The sequence below is a fragment of the Patagioenas fasciata genome, chromosome 23, assembly GCF_037038585.1.
Source record: "Patagioenas fasciata isolate bPatFas1 chromosome 23, bPatFas1.hap1, whole genome shotgun sequence".
Classification (NCBI taxonomy): domain Eukaryota; kingdom Metazoa; phylum Chordata; class Aves; order Columbiformes; family Columbidae; genus Patagioenas; species Patagioenas fasciata.
In genome coordinates, this window is record NC_092542.1 from 543473 (window position 1) to 560812 (window position 17340).

Here is a 17340-nt window from a genome sequence, read left to right on the forward strand (position 1 = left end):
ACGTTTTGTGCCCCCGCGCCCTTTCCAGGCACAGCTGATTGCCACCGGCCCTCCTCACATTCTCTTTTTTGACTACAAATTTCCAGCCTGGCCACCGGAGCTTACGCAAGTTATCATGTTTGGCCGATATTTGGCTAAATCTAATGAAGCAATGACAAACAGCTCAGCGTTCCCTCCCCTCATTACTAATGAATATTAATTTGGCTGTCAAAAAAATAGAACCTCTGCTCATTGCAAAAGATCAGATTCCCGTGCTAAAACCTGGGGGGGGAGGATTTCAGGAGAACGGGCGGCGTTTTGGGGAAGGGAACGGCCCCTTTGCCAGCAGGGATGGCAGCGGGGACAGGGAGGGCTGGACGCCCTGTGTCCCACGGGCAATGCCTTGCTTTGAATGACTTTGCTCATTGCTTGGTAGCACTTTTGGAGAGAGCTCCTAGTTCAGCCCTCAGTGTCATCACCGTGCCGCGTGCCTTCGCACTCCGCCCCGGGCTGCGGGAATGGGAAACTCCAATTAACGCGGCCGAGGCTCCGGGTGAACCGTGGTGAACGGGAGGATCGCAGCCCGGTTCACATCGAGACTTGATTTTTCAGACAAGATATGGCTGGCGAGTGCGACACGGGCCAGAAAGCCAGCCCTGCGCCCAGCGAGCGGCCGAGGGTCCCCGTGCCGCTGCTTTTACAGATGGTACATTTATGCATGGCTTAGGCATTAAAGTATAAATTGTCAAGGAGGGATGGAGACGAGCAGAAGCGCTGGAGGGGGCTGGAGAAACACAGTCAGGGTTTGCTGTAAAAACAGATGCTAAACTTTGAATTTGGCAAAAGGAAGTGGCTCCAACATCTGCTCGAGGAGGTGCTGGGGAACATGGGTCCCAGAGCCCGGCAGCCCAACGGAGCCCGTCCTGCCCCTTCGTCCTTGTGCAGCTCAGGCACAACAGGCACCAAGCTGAGGAAAAGCACTGATGAGTACCCCTGCTGACCGCTTTAAACCACTTCAACACGCCAAAACGTTTTCCTGCATTATTGAACTCCATTCTCCACCGTCCATGCTTCCCGGCAGCTCCGCAGCCCTGAGCTCCAGCGCTCCAAACCGCCCCCGAGCCGGGCTGCGAAAGGGATGCGGGTGCTGCTCGTCCCTGCGGCTACAACCGAGTGTTCCTTAGAACAAAACCGGGGGGGAGTTGCAGAGGGTATTCTTGCCCATCCAAATACAGCGTGCATTCGGATTCAAAGAAAATCACAGCAAATGGAATCTGCAGCATTGGAGATAAAGATGGTAATGAGTTTTAATAGTTCACTTTGATTTCCTCTATTGAAATCAGTTCCAGGAGGCTGATATTGTATCGGGGAGATGTTGGATCTCTGGTCACACATCAGGCAGCTGTATGGCTTCCAGGGCCCAGGGAGAGGGACCGGAACGCTGCTGCGGCTGCCAGAAAGCGGCCACAGCATTGTCATCTGAGCATTTGGGGAGGGCGAGCGGCTCCTCTGCTGCTGCGGAGTCGGACGGGGTGGAACGGGCCAGGGAAAGGCAGGAGCTGACTGGTACTGCTGCATTTCGGGGGTGCACACGTGCACCCGCACGCAGCCCCAGCGCTGCGCCCGCTCCTGCCGGCACGGAGCCGCCTTCCGCACCCGCACGGTCACCGGAGCAGAATCAGGCGCGCAACCCCGTGTTCCCTGCAAGGAGAGCGTGAGTCCCGTCTGCCACCGACACCCGGTAAATCAGCACTCGTGCTCCAGCCCCGCGTGGGCAGCCACGAGCGCAGAGGAATCGCAGAATTAGGACCGAAGGCAGATGAAGTTCCCAGCCTGTGCAGCGGGGCGGTCGCTGCCGGGGGCGCGGGGTCAGCACAGCGCGGCCGGCCCGCGCGCCCTGCCGAGCTCCCTGCGCTCCCAGGAGCCATCTGGGTCACGTAGCAGGAGGAAATCTCAAAATCTTCTTCTTCTTTTTTAATTCTGAGAGCTCAAGGGCAGAATTTGAACATCAGAGGCAGGGAGACGCATTCCTGGGCTGATTCGTGAACATCTTGTTGAGACGTCTCCGATCAGATCTGAAAATATTTTAGTGATGCAGAGAGTGATTCAGAGAGTCATCTGGGTTACCCACCCCTCGCCGAGGATGTGATTGAAATGTTTGCGGCTGCACATCATCCGGGAAGAGCGGAGCAGTCATAGCCGCCGTATAAACTGTCACGTTTATATCCCAGCACCTCCTCAGCTCGGCGCTGGGAGCAGCACCCGTCATCTTCACACGCGCTCTCTGGGTTCTCACCCAGCCCCAGATGCCGGTGCGAGATGCCAGGGATGCTCTGCACCCCGGGACAGCCCGGCCCCGCGGTTTTCACACCAGAAATCGCTCAGGGGTCACCGGTCCTGGGGCTGCAGCGGTGACCTGGGGCAGAGGGAGCGCCGGGGCGGCCGGTTCCCCGCTCTGCCGCGCTGAGCGCCCCGGCGGTGCCGCGCAGGAGCCGTCCCCGCGCCGTCCGCACCCGGTGCTGCCCGTGTGTGCCGATGCAAAGCGCCGCGTTCCTTCCCTCCCTGGCCAGCCAGCTGCCCAAAGACAAATTGTCCTCCCTTGGGGTGCACATTATAAATGCTTAAGCAAATTAGCCATAAATAGAAAATGTACCATATGGGTCTGTAGATAATGTTTCATTATAAATTATCACATTCTCCAGGGAGATACGCCTCTTCTCTTCACACCAAAGACTTTGTGTTTCTTCTCTGCAGATTTTGAGTTTCTTCCTTTTTTTTGGAAAAGGTTTCTGACAACGATTGGACTCAGCAGTTGGTTTCCTGGGTGCGGAAACTGGGATACCAAACTCACTTTTGCTGCAAATCCTCTCGGATTTAATACTCTCTCATTAAAAAAAGAAAAGAAGTTAATACAGTTGTGATGAAAGGTGTTGGAGCGAAAGCCCTGAAGATTAAACGTGGCTGTTTATCCACCCAACAGTCACAGCGAGGACAACGCGGCTTCTCCCACACAGGTTTGCTGCTTTTTTCAAGAAAAACACTATAATTCTGTGTTGCTCCAGAACCAGGTTCCCCGTGCCCGTCCGGAAGGTCCCGGCTCACCCCAAGAACTGGTTTCTCGTGTCCCTGGGCTGGGGACTCGCTGGGGCCTCGGTCGCCGCACAGATGGCAGCAGAAATGGGATGTTCTTCAGCAAAATGACTGCTCTACGAACACAGGCTTTATAGGCAAGAGTCACGGCACAGCAACCAGCTTTCTGTGCTCTACACACAGGTGCACACGGAGGAATGTCTCCGCATAACAGAAATGGAACTAATTTGAACCACTTCAGATGAGATTATTATAGACGGAGAGATTTACCTGCCGTAATTGGAGAAATCTTGGCACTTGCACCCTGGAGCTAATTGATGCCATCAAAGCACTGAACGAGCCCTGGTTCTGGTAGTTAGAGTCCCACCTGGCGCCTCTGCCGCTCCGTCACCACCACACACTTCGGGGAGAGAAAACGCATAAAGCAGCATCTGTTGCAATGCAAATCTTGGGGAGGGTGGGGGCAGCGCGCACCAGAGGCGCCTCCCGGCCGAGCCGTGGGTGTGAAACCACGCGGGGGTCGGTCAGCACCCCCGGGGACGCGGGGCACCGGCCGCCCCGTGCCGCAGGGGTGCTCGGGAGCACGAGGGCTGTGACACCCACGACGCTGGAGGACGTTGTTGGTTTTCATGAAGTGCCCTGGAAGTGCCCGCCGGACGTGCTGGCGCGTGGAGCCCCGCGGAGCCGCAGCAGCAGCCGAGCGGCAAAGCCGCCGCTGCCAGGGCTGCGGAGCAGAGAGCAGCTTGGTCGTGAGCGCCCTGGGAAAACCAACGGGAAAACAGAAGAGGCGGGCGAGCGGCGGCACAGCAGAGCTGCAGCCTCCACGGGGCACGTCTTGCAGTGCCCGAGGACACAGGGACGAGCTCAGCCCTCCCCGGCACCAAAATAACCCCGGCAGGGAGGGATGTGGCCGCGATGGAGCCCGCGGGGTGCGGGGCCCGGTGGCCCTGTTACCCTGCTACCCGTCCCCCGTGTGACACCGCGCACCGCCAGGGAGGATTTGCGGCTGCTCCTCGCTGGCACTGGCGGGTTTAGCAGACATCTGTCCCCGTATGCTGGGGACAGGTGACTTAACTGGGTCAGCTGGCTTTGCTCTGAAAAGGCTTAAACCTCCGTATCAGCCTTCTTAGCGAGTTCCCTAACAAACTTCAAAAACAGAGGGGGGAAAAATATTCCAATGTAGCTAGAATTTCATTCCTGATGTGAGACCATGGCCTTGCCAGCAGCATTGTCAAACAGAGCCGGGCTTTGGGCATCAGGGTCCGATCTTGCTCCTCCGTGAGAGGCTGGCACCTGGGGACGGAGAGATGGAGAGAAGATGATGGAGAGAAGATGATGGAGAGAACCCCGCACAGCCCGTGTCCTCCTGCTTCTCCGTCGTCTCCTCCTGCTTTTCTGCCCCAGGAACCGTCCACCTTTCCTCGGCGGTGCCACAGCTTTGGCTGGCGCTGAGCCGCCCCTTCCGCGTCCCCGCTGCGAGATGAGCATTAAGCAAATCAGCTTAGTCACTTAAATAACATCCAAACTTATCCCTGCCGGGCGCACAGCTTTGCCTTATTGTTCCAGTCAAAAAATAATTATTGCCCTGAGGCCCTGGAGATAAAAAAGGGGAAAAAGAACAGAAGAGGCAAGAGCGCGGCAGGGAAACGATGCGCAGTGTTCCCGGGTGCTCCGGTACCTCCTTGATGTCGACAACTTGTTGCTTTCATAGCCCTGTACCTGTACTCTTTTTTTCTCTTAAAATCTATGCTAATCCTCCACGTGCTCTGCACAACGAGATGCAACGGCAACACTGAGCGTGGAGCAGCACGAGCCATCGCCAGCAACCCCAGCAAACCCGACAGCTCCCGCGCGCTGAACCCAGGAGGTGCCCGGGTAGCGGAGCCTTTCACACGCTGGAGCTCAACCAGGCACCACCGTCCCCTCCGTGTGCCGGGGGTGGATCATCCCCACCCCGGGCAGCGCCCACGCGCCGAGGGCAAACAGCAGGGACGCGGGTCGCACGTACACGTTGCATACATCCCGGAGCGGGGCGGGCGCGTATCCCGCACGTCTACGCAAAGCAACCACAGATTATGCCGTTTCTTCAGGCCTTTCATTTCACACGTCATTTTTTCTATATAAGTATAGGTTTACACGAGAGGTAATTATCATCCTTTCAAAGCTCTTAGTGCAGAGTAAAACGAGATGGAGTATTAAATTTGTAATATAATTGTAAATAAAAAGGGCCGTAATAACCCCCAATTAGCACATTAAAATATGTTGAGGACTTGTTTTATCACTGCGGTGTAAACAAGACCTCCGGGAACACCTTAGATCACCAAGACGGCCTGGGCGGGCTCCCGTCCAGAGCCAGCTCACACAGCACCCCTGAACCCGGAGCCAGACGCGGCTCTTCCGTGAGGACCAATCAACCACGAGCAACTCTGCTCCCTCTGCCGAAACATCAGGTGCTTGGGGGTTGAGCGGGGCTGGGGCAGCATCGCCGCTGCGGGAGCAACGGGGCGGCTCCAACACCGCGGGACAAAGGGCCAGGAGGCGGTTTGGTCTTGGTTCGGCACTCAAACACTGGCCAGATGAACAGTGTGTTCTGCAGGGGCCCGGGAGCAGGGTGGCGGTCGGGGGGTCCCCCCCGGTCTCATATCCACCCAAACCACGATACCGACGTTGCTGCTGCGCCTGCAGGAACACGGGAGACACGCAGGCCCCCCCCAGCGCCGTGATTGCAATCCCCCAGGGACACTCATTTTCAAATGATCTTGTTAGACATTGTTAGGAATTGATATATTTGCATAGCATGAATGTTAAAACTCCGAAAGAACTCAAATGCCAATTAGAACCACAGCATCTTTTCCCCCCCTAATTAATCAGTCGTAAAAGAGCAGCTCCAGGTGTTTTTCCCTGACTACACATCAGCAGAAGTCTATCCTTATTAATCTTGATGACCCAAGTGTCATCACCATACGCAGGTTTTTCGGGGCGATGGGAGCCTGGGAACAGGCGAGGCAGGAGCTCAGCACCGTCCAGCGCCAGGGACCGCGCCGGGACAGCGCCCGCTCCAAACACAGCGGCTCCGGGACCCCAAAGAGGCTTCACCTCCTTCTCCTCGACTGAAATCCACACTGAAATTGTCCTTCAAGTTGGTTTCTCTTCTGTTCTAGCCTGCAGAACACGCCAGCAGAAGACACCATTATTTTCTCTTTTGACAGAGGCGCGTCCTCCTAAGAAAACAGTTCCACCAGTTCCACCACGATCCCGCTGCGGGTGCCACCCGTGCCAGCCCTGGCCGGGGACCCATTGCAGACGCTGTCTGAGGTTCCCCAGCTCCCCTGGGACGTTCCACCCTGCACAAAACCAGCTACGAAACCTGGAATTGCTTTCCAGGCAAGAGAGAGCGATGAGTTCAGTTGCCGAGCCCGGCGCAGGCACCGCGCGGTGCTGCCGGCGCTGCTGGTGCTGCCGGAGCGGCGGAGCCACGTCCCCACCGGAGCACGCGGGCACAGGGTCAGCGACAATTAGCAGCACCCACTCTGTGCCTCCTGCTGCAAAGGGCGATTGACAAACACAAAGCCAAAACCTACAAATCCCCTCCCCGGGGAGAGGCGCAGACGGCGATGAAACCCACGGAGCGGGGACGAGATGGAGAGGAGAACCGTCCTTCAGCTTAAAAGGTAGCGCTTCAGATATGCAGATTTTTAATACACTTTTGAAATTCTCTAATAAAAATACTGTTAAATATTAATTATATTGCTATTTATAAATGTATACATAATTAATAGGAATAATTAATGTAGCAAGGATTGGTTAAGAACTTTCTTCTAAATATTTGAATAGCGAAACATAATTATGTTTTGATGTGAAAATGTCAGAAACACACTGAAGTGTTTTTACATTAGCGAAACGAGGGAACTCGCTGGGAAACACCAGCCCTGGGAAACGGGCCGGTTCACCTTGCTCCACTCAGCCTGGAGGGTTTTTCTGCACCCGGCCGCCCCAGCACGGAGCCGCCCGGGAACAGGAGCTGCTGGCACGGCACCTGGTAACAGACACCTGCCAATCACCGCGGGGGGGACGCGGGTGATGGAGACGCGTGTGGTCCCGGCTCGGCGGCAGCTGCGCCGCTCCATCTCGGGGCGTTCCTGGGTGTTCTGGAGCCACAGCCTCGCTCCGTGGGTCCGGGGCTTTGGCACCGCCAGGGGTGCGAATCACACGTTCTCCCTTCCCGGAGAACGCAGTACACGCTTTTGCACTTAGGCAAAAGGCTTTTCTACCCTAAAAGCGAGATTTGCTCCAAGGGAACAGCGAATCCCAAAGCAGCTTGATTTCCAAACAGCCTTTCTCACCCACGGGCTCTGTCCCGAGAACCCGCCGGCCGGGTCCCTCCCCGTTGGGTTTGCGATGAACGCGGTCACGCAGCGGCTGCCGGGCCCCAGGGCGAGCTGCTCTGCTAAAAGCTGCCCCGAGACTGAACCCATCTCAGCCACTCGAGGGTTTCTACGCCTGACTCTTCACGGGAAAGATGTGCCCCTTACATTGAACGACCCCCTCGCTTCCAATGAGGACTCAACCTGAACTGCCAGACCGTGTCGGCTGGCGCTGATAAGAAGCTGGTGTAAAACACGAAGAATTTAGTAGAGCATGTGAAAGACACGTTTTGAAACCATAAATTTTACCATAATGCGATCTTTATGCAGATCTCAACAAGAGGCCGGGCCCGCTCAGCCATCAGTCACCGTGAGAAATGCAGCTTTCCAAAACTTTCGCACATTAAAGAGAGGCTCGCAGCCCGGCTTCCCGGCTTTCTTGCTTTTTAAATGCATAACATGACTGATTATGTCTAAAACCGAACGCTTCAAAGGTCTCCTCACTTTCTGGAAGATTCATGGCACAGCTTCCCCATGTTTTTTGAAGAGGGAAGTGTATTTATTTATTGCACTTTAAGTGAAAGATGGTATCGCACAGCCCATTCCCTGAAAGAGCTCTTCTGTCCTAGGGCACTTACCGAGGATTGCTTCTGCTGCCGATACATTACCATGTAAAAGGGAAAAAATGACCTTAAAATATGGACATCTGTCTCTGGTGGGTTTTCCTTTGGTTCTAAGAAAGAAGTAACAGGGAGGGACCTGCGCAAAGAACAAAACCGTTCTGGCTGCTCCCGTTCCTGCCAAAACTCTGCGGCCACATCGCTGCCCGGGCACCGGGGAGCCCAGGCTCCGGCGTCCCGGGCGTCCAGCTGCCCCCCACAGCCCAAGGGGGTTTGCCCCCATCTTTGGGGACCCCGGACCTCCCCGTCCCCGGGCCTGGCGCCGCAGGGGTGGCGGTGCTGCCGGTCCCTCTGATCGGCCACCTCTCCCCATCCCAGCGTCGCAGGCGATCAAAACGCGGGTAATGAACGAGCAGTCAGCACTTGTGCTCCAGATGTATTTAAAAAGGCTAAAGGAAAACAGATCAAAACGTCCTTTATTCTACAGCCATTTCCCCAAAGGAACAGGTTAGCCCTAAGGTGAAAATCAATGTTCAAAGCCTGTACCAATTTTCAGAAAGATAAATGCTGTGTTTAATGCTCTGCAGCGCTGATTGTTCAGGAACTGTCCTTGGTGTATGGAGACAGCACCAGCGCTTCCCAATTAACGCCGCTGCGTTGGTAACGCGGCCGCTCGAGAAACAGAGGAAACGGGCACGAGCGAGGACCCCACAAAGGTTTCATGGGGGGTTCCGACACCGCCGCCACTCAGCCGGCAGCCGGCACCCCGGGACGGACACGGGAGGAGCAGAGGGTGCCCAGGAATGGGGTCCCACCGCGGATGGGGACGGCTGGTCCCCACGGATGTCACCGAGCACCCGCTGCCGTCCCCATCCCACCGGAGGACCCGCGTGGGCCAGCACAGCATCAGCTCTACCCGGGCACTGTGGCCAAGCGTGGCCAGGCCTGGCGACCTCCTCATGTCTTCAAACTGAAACCAAAGGGCGATTCTCTCAGCCCACAAACGCCCTGCCTGGTTAGCCACGTGTTTTCTGAACTAAAAGGCCCTTCTTTCCTGATGGATCCCAAGTACGATCATTGTATTTGCTGCGATAAAAAGTTAAATTGCATAAAATTAACATTGATCCAAATTAAACCATTTATCTCCTTTCACTTTTTGGCTCCACAAATACAATTATTGCTTCAGCTATCACATACCAGATACAATTACAAGTTGAAATGGCAGGTTATTTTCCAGCGTTGTTTTCACCCCCCGGGCTCCCTTTCGCATGCAGGGGAGCGGGTTCCCCCGAGCCCCCAGGTCCTGGGAAGCTGCTCCAGCCCCTGTGCCGAGGCAGAGCTGATCCCCCCGCTCCACCCTCCCTTCCCATCGCCTTCTCATGGCGGGAACCGGGAGGGAAGGAAGGAGCTAGAAATAACTCCTGAAATTAAAAGGAGCGCGTATGGTCTTGGCAGAGAGGGAGAACATCCCGAGGGTCCCGGTTCCTCTCCCCTACACCTATTCCCAAGTGTTTGCTTTGCAATGTTTCATTTGTCTCCTCTGGGAGTTCAGGCAAGACAATATTTGACAGCGCAGGAAAAGCGCAGTTTCTGTGGAGGGAAGCAGACCAGGGCTCCCAGCCCGGCTCCTGAAAATGAACGGACCTCGGCAGCGGGTGATGGAGAAGCTGCCGATGCCCACTGCCCTGGGCAAGCGGCTCGGAGCAGGGGACACGGGACGGGTCCTGCAGGGGACGTGACAACTGAACCCCTCCTGGGCTCCATGAACAGAGCTGAATCCCGGTGTTCAGCTGCAGGTCTGCCCTGTGCACAGCATCAGCATGCACAGCATCAGCACCCCCTGCCCAGCACCTCCAGCATCTCTGCTCAGCATCCCCAGCCAAGCACCCCCTGCATCTCTGCCCAGAGAAGCCCTGGGGTGGTTTCTGTCCCCATCCCCAGGACCAGCTCAAGGCAGCAACCTCCCCATCACAATCTTTCCTCCAAACTGCTGCAGACAGGCAGTGCCAGGACATCACGGGCTGGAACCAGAGCCGGGGCACGGACCGATGCAGAAAGACAACGAGGTTTCTCCGGGTAGGAAGCGGCACATTTTGGCTGCAGAGCGGTCCCGGCGCAGGGCAGCGGGCCAGGCGCAGCCCCGGTGGGGAGGCAGCGGCGGCTCAGTGCACCGCGCAGGTTTCAAACCAAACGGCGCTGGCACGGTGAAGCGGGGCTGCTCGGTGAAGCGATTTCACATCAGCTCCAGCGCCACGCAGGTTTATTTCTGTGAACTTCTGTGGATTCAGAGGCTGGGCAGTGCTACTGAAATCACTCTCACTGGGCAGATTCAGGTCTAAGCTGCCGTGTAAAACTCCAGGTAACCACTCCGGTTGATGCTCCCCCCGCAGGGGGCGACTACTGACCCTGCAGCTCACAGCGACCGAAACCTCAGCCGCTATCTAATATTTATAACCAGAAGTACAAGACCTGCAGGATGAGCGTTCCGGCGGAATGGCAAAGCCGGGCTTTGCTGTGACCTATGAATAATTGACAGGCAAGGGGCCGGCGCTGCGGCGATGGGGAGGCGGGTGCATCACCACCCTCCACGGCAAACCAGCGCTCGCTCGCGGGACGCGGGCTGGGAGAGCCCAGGGCAGCCGAGCTCAGCTGTCCCACGGATCAGATCCCAGAGGCTCAGAGAGCCACGGAATTGCAGAAACTGGGATTGGCACAGCGGGTCCAGCAGGAACGGGGAGGGGATTCAGGCTTCTGCAGGACTGGGGAAGGAAAAAAAGGACAGAAAGGAAAAGGAAAGGCGATTACGCATTCAGGTCAACCCAGAATTGCCCTCCCATCACACAAAACAGAGAAGAAACAGCAGCCACTGCAGCTGTGCCCACGGCCCAGAACTCGGGGCTGTGACGGGAACCCCCACGCAGGCAAAACCCCCTGGCCAGGAGATGCTGAGGGAGGCTGTAAAACTGAAACAGAACGAACAACAAAGTGGCCCCAGACCCATCCTCCCGCTCAGCCCCGGGGCCAACAGCCCCAGCCCCAGGAAAAGCCACATTGCTGTGGTCAGGGAGGATGGGAAACGTTTTTTGGCCAGCACAAGTAACTCCCACAGACCCAACCGACCAGGAAAACCTTTTGTCGGGGCATTGATTGATTGATTTTATCAGTTGTGCTTTTGATTGCTCAGGCTCGGTAGCTAATCAGCGCCCATGATATTCCTTTGAAACGGCATCAGGCTGCAAACTAAGCCAACAGAAGCCAGAAACAAACAGCTTAATCCGATATGTTTTGCCCAGTTATTGTCGATTGCCTTCGTGCTCTGCCCTCGAACCCTGCGGAGGGGCATCTGCTTTTATTGACCAGATAGATGTGGCTGTAATCTCTCTGGAAACGCACATTAAAGGAATTTTACAATCGGGATTATCTCTGTAAGTAGTTCTTAATGACTCCTTTGCAGCTGTTACAATGCTTATGTAAATATCGCGCATGCATATTTAAGGTTCTATTAAAGAGAAATTTACTGTATTGAGTACCTCCCCAAACCCTGCTGCACGGGTTGGCCCCAAAACACAACCGCTGTCCCCATTGGGCTGTTCTGCAGGGGCTCACCCCGCAACTCCGCGCGGCTCAGGGGCGTTTGCCGCGGGGCTCCAGCCCCGGGTCCCCCCCCCATCCAACGCCTCACCCGCCCCCACGCTGCCGCGGAAACGCCGAGCGAGGCGCAGCCGCCGGATCAGCGCATCTCCCCGCCCCAGGCTCGCGGCCGCGGGCTGGAAGGAGAAGCGTCCCTGGCAATTCCCGTGGGCCAGCGCATCCCTGCCAGGGACCAGCGGGCTCCAGGGGCTGCGCAAAGGCAGCACCGGCTGCTCACCTGCCTCTTAATAACCTCCCCCAGCCTTGGGCCCCACCCCCTGGGCAGCTGCCCCCTGCCCATCTCCTGCCCAGCTGTGAAGGTGCTGACTCAGCACCAGTCCCACCAGGGACCCCGGCCGTCCCCAGCCCTGGTGTGCCCTGCTATGCCGTGCAGCAGCAGCAGCAGCAGCGGTTCTTTCCAAAACGCTGGGGTCCTGGGTGCTGGTGTCCCCAGCCCCTGCCAGGCAGCACCCTGATTTGGGCCGATAAGAGCCCTGTTTTAGCAAGCCCCGCTTTAGCAAGCCCCGCTTTGGCTGGAACGCGTCCGTCTGTCCTTGTGTCTGGCTGCTACAGCTGGTTTTCTGTGCAGGGATTTTCTTACCTCACGGACCAAACACACAGTGTTTCACATCCCGGCAGCCACGGCAAAGCCCTTTGTCCAGCCCGGCGCCACACGCGGCTGCTCATCCAGCTCCCGCTCAGCCCCAGCACATCACCGGCACCGCCACGTCAATGGCACCGCCATGTCACCGGCACCAGCATGGGTTCCATCGGTGTCCCCAGCCCGCAGGGCAGGGGCTGCAGCGGCAGTGGGGCCAGGGCAGCCGTGCCCATTGCCCCTCCTGGTCGGTTTGCACAGAGATGATCTCAGGTGGGAGCGTTTCACAGCTCTTCACAACAAATTACTGGAGGCACTTCAAACCCCAGTGCTATTGTGCCATTATCTCTGCCTAATTTTCCGTTCCAGCCCCTAACGTTTCAATTTCCCCCTTCACTGAGCTCCTGCTTTAATAGCACTTCCAAACTTTGCTTAAGTTGAGAAGCGCCCATTCGGTGCTGTTCCTACTGACGCCTTGCATCCTTTTTCCTTCTACTCCTTTCTCTTTTCTCATCTTTTTCTCCTTGAAAACACAGCCCCCGTTCCCCCGCTCCCTGGGAACCGCATCGCCGGACCCGCCACTGCCAGGGATGCTCAGCCCCCATTCAGCCCCCATTCAGCCCCCTCGCAGAGACCCCCAGCTGGACCCTGGCAAGGAATTTCATGGAGCTTGTGAACTGTCACTTTTTCCTTTCTCTTCTTTCTTTGCAGCCCTCAAACCCGCTCAAGCCAACACTGCACTTGTCCGGCCCCAGCTGGGCCTGGCTAGCAAACCATCCCAAATCGATTCGGGGGGTTCCAGCCATGCTCGGATGCTCTCCAGCGAGAACGGCATCTTTTGGAAAAGGCTTTTGTCCCACCGCGCTCTTGGCTGCTTCAATGTGCCACCCGAGAGCCTGCGCTGTGCGCTCTGTCCCCAGCGCCCCGCAGAAAGGCCGCTGGGTGTCACGCAGCTGTCCCCGCGCTGTGTCCCCACTGGTGTGACGTCCCTGGGGGGTCTGCTCCACGGGGGACCCTGCTCCACAGGGGGCTCTGCTCCAGGGGGGACTCCACTCCACGGGGCGCTCGCCCCATTCCAGGTCATCCTGGGACAAGCAGCCCCAGATTGTCCCCAGCACCGAGCAGGGACATGGGCTCAGGACAGCGCTTTGGGGGCTCTCAACTGCTTCGTCCCCACGTCCTGCTGAGTTGCTCAGCACCGGCGGCTTTGGGAGTCAATTATTCGGGACCAGGCAGCGCTGAAACCTGCCAGTCCTGAGGGAAGGGGTTTTATTTGCATTTTAAGTATCAGCCCTGGCTCCTGTTTCTCAGCCACACGTCCCACCTGACCGGCAAAGACTTTGCTGGGGTGAGGGCAGCACGTCCGAGCCCACACGAGCCGGCTCCTGCCCCCATGACACTCGATGTACGGCCAAAGAAATCCCCAGCGCTCCCGCTCCCCTGCCCAGGAGGGGCAGATTTTGAGGGCTCCTGCCTTCCAAAACCCTGGGAGAATGGAACAGTGCAAATACACCGGCCCAAAGCATTAGCGGCGATGGATGTCGCCGGCTGCGGGATGGTTCCCAGCTGAACGGCTCTCTGAGCGGATTGAAAGCAAATCGGTGAGCGTGGGACGGTACCAGGGACTGCGATCATGGCTAATTGCTTCGATGTACAGGTTTATGGACTGTTACATGGATATTGCTCTCCTCACGGCTTCACAAAACCATTTTACAAGTGGAGCTGGCCACAATCCACTGCTCTGCGTAGAGCTGTTGGTCTGGATGTCAGCACCGCGTCTGAAGCAAGGAGAAGGAAAACACGAATGAGAAATAGGGAATAACAAATGTCAAGCTGCGCTTTCTATAGACCGAGGCCAAAGTGCTGGCCAGGCTGCTGAAGACGGAGAAGCAGAGGAAGATGTGCCGGGGATGGGAAGCGCGTGCCTGGGGAGGAGGGCAGCCCGGCTGCTGTCCCACCGGCAGGCAGGACCCGAATGGTCCTGGACCGGGATGCTCGCCCGGCTCCCCGCATCGGGCTCGGCTCAGCCCGAGGGGACGTGTCCCCCAGCCCAGCCAGCCCAGAGCTGCCGTGGCCACAGAGCCAGCGAGGTCACGGAGAGAGGAACCAGAGGGAAAACACTGAGCTGTCACAGAGCGGATCCCACTTTTCAGGCAAAAATGGGCTGCATTGGCCCCCCTGCTGCCATCACGAACAGAGCAGAGAACTCAGAAACACTCCGTGGCAACCAGAGGCTGAATTAGCACTGCTTAACTACGGCTTTTTCTGGGAAACTAAAGCCCCACATCCATACTTGGGCCACACACGGCAGTGTTGCCCATTGGAACACCAGGCCATGCTCTGCAGCCAGCGAAACCAGGTGATGCATCTCTGAACACCCACACTGTCGAAGGGCAGAGCAGGTAGCAGGCAAAGAAATCAACTGTTCCCTCATCTAAGGCGACTGGAATCAATCGCTGCAGGGAAGGTGCTGCCAGCCGCGCCGGAGCCCTTTGACAGGTCAATAAACACGGGACCCCAGAGGACACGGCTCGCCCGCCGAGCTGACGAGCTTCCCGGCATTGCTGCTCCGGCAACACCCGGCTCGAGCGGGCAAGGGGATGGGGAACGGGATGGGGAACGGGATGGGGAGCGGGACGGGGAGCGGGCCCCGTGTTTGTGTGCTCACCTCTGCTCCACTCGGGCTTTGCACGCCCCCCGAGCCTCGCTGCAGCCCTGAGGTCCCATGGGTCCCATGTGGGTGCTCTGTTTTGGCAGAGGCAAGGGATGTGCTGCCAGGACCCAGCTCCTGCCTCCCGTCCCCTGCTCCCATCACATCCCTTGCAAATCTGCAAGGAAAGATAATAACAACCCCAAAGAAACGCTGTTCCTGTTTTGGCCTGACAAGGAAGCAAGATAAATGTGAGTTTTCAGTGAATGTCATGCTCGGAGGATGAACAGGAGCAGCGAGGATTCCATCCTGCTAAGTTTATTAAAAACATATAGACATGTCACTCCTGGCAGAGCAGAGCAGGTCCCGGAGTCCCAGGGCTCAGGTCACATCAGTGTCAATAAACCCGAGATGAGATCTGGCACCAGCCCAGCATCCGAATCCTGCGGATCGCAGCCGCAGGAGACACGGGTGCCACGGGGAGCGGGTGCGGAGGAGCCCCGTGGGCTGACCCCCCGTGGACTGGCCCCCCACGGACTGGCCCCCCACGGACTGGCCCCCCGTGGACTGGCCCCCCACGGACTGGCCCCCCGTGGACTGGCCCCCCACGGACTGGCCCCCCGGCCGTGCCGGTGCTCCCCGCGCAGTTCTCCTCGATGGCAGCATCCTTGCAGCTCTCCCTTCCCAACAGCCTCCTGCCACAATTCATCTCTGCCGAGAGGTTTTGCCGCTTCAAACTGCTTATTAGCGCAAATTGCCTGGCAGTAATAAAACGCTCTCTCAGCGCTTGTCATTTACCGGGCAGCACATCCGCGGCCAAGGCGGAGCCGCGAGCGCGGCGCTCGGCAGCTCCCCAGCCCGGGGCGGGTGACCCTGGTCTGCACGGTGCCCGGTGACAGCGGTGACAAACCCTCCGGCTGGCGGCGGAACTTTGTGGTGAATCAAACCGTTCCAAGCACAGCGAAGGGTTTTGTTCGGTCCAAAGCCCAGACACGTTTGGGCCCGTTGAGGGATGGGGGCTGGAGGATGAGCTATTGGTCCAGCTCATCTGCCACTGTCCCTGTCCCCCCCGGCTGCAGAGCCACCCATGCACGGCCTGTCCCTGTCCCTGTCCCTGTCCCTGTCCCTGTCCCTGTCCCTGTCCCTGTCCCCAGCCCCATGGGACCCACAGCACTCAGAAGTGCGAAGCGCAGGGATCTTGGCTGCGAGACCCATCAGCTCAGATGATGTACTTAAACTTTTAATAAGAACTAGCACTCAATATAGCACATTTCCAGCATTTATTGAACTGAAGTGCCTTCTGCTGCTTCAGTGCTGAGCCCCGAAGCCTGTCCTGGATGATTTAAGAATGATCCATCTGGAAAATGATGCAGACAATTTGTTACATCCAGCCAGAGAGCCATAGAAACCACAATAACAAGCTTAAATGATTTCAGCATCGCTAAATCATCCGGCCCCAGCCAATCTCCCCAAAGCCGCCGCTGCAGTGGGGTCACCGCACACGGCTCCTCGTCCCAAAGCTGCTGCTGCCCGGCGCAACCGCTTCCCATGGCCAGGGGACCCCCTCCACCCCCCGCCCCGTCTCTCTCGCCGCCCCCGCGAAAACTCCGTCTGCAAATGAGATAAAACCAGCTTAAAAATCCTTCCTCGGTGGGCTCCTCCTTGCGCGGGCAGCATTGTTGCACATCCATAGTTACCACCTAGCCCTGAGAAACCAGGCCTTCGTTTTTCGAAACAGCATGTTGATTGATGCTTAAAATATCTCCAGCAATTACTTCGCCCCGGTATAATTATAATAATTAAACTTGGATAATGCTTAGTCCTACTTTTTAACAGCACTGTGTGCTGCAGCTTCGCTGCGCTCGTGTTTTGTTTCCAGCCCCGTTTTCAGTCCCAGCCGCAGCCCCGAAGGGACACGGGGTGGCTGCAACGGGCCCTGGTGAGGCACACGGAGTCACCCCACGGCCATCGGAGGCTGCGACCAGCACCGGCGAACTGCGTGAACCCGCGTGAACCGTGCGAACCCGTGTGAACCGTGCGAACCCGTGTGAACCCGCGTGAACCGTGCGAACCCGTGTGAACCGTGCGAACCCGTGTGAACCCGCGTGAACCGTGCGAACCCGTGTGAACCGTGCGAACCCGTGTGAACCCGCGTGAACCGTGCGAACCCGTGTGAACCGTGCGAACCCGTGTGAACCCGCGTGAACCGTGCGAATCCGTGTGAACCGTGTGAATCCGTGTGAACCGTGCGAATCCATGTGAACTGTGTAAATCCATGTGAACTGCGTGAACCCGTGTGAACCGTGCGAATCCGTGTGAGCCGTGCGAATCCGTGTGAACCGTGCGAATCCATGTGAACTGTGTAAATCCATGTGAACTGTGTGAACCCGTGTGAACTGTGCGAACCCG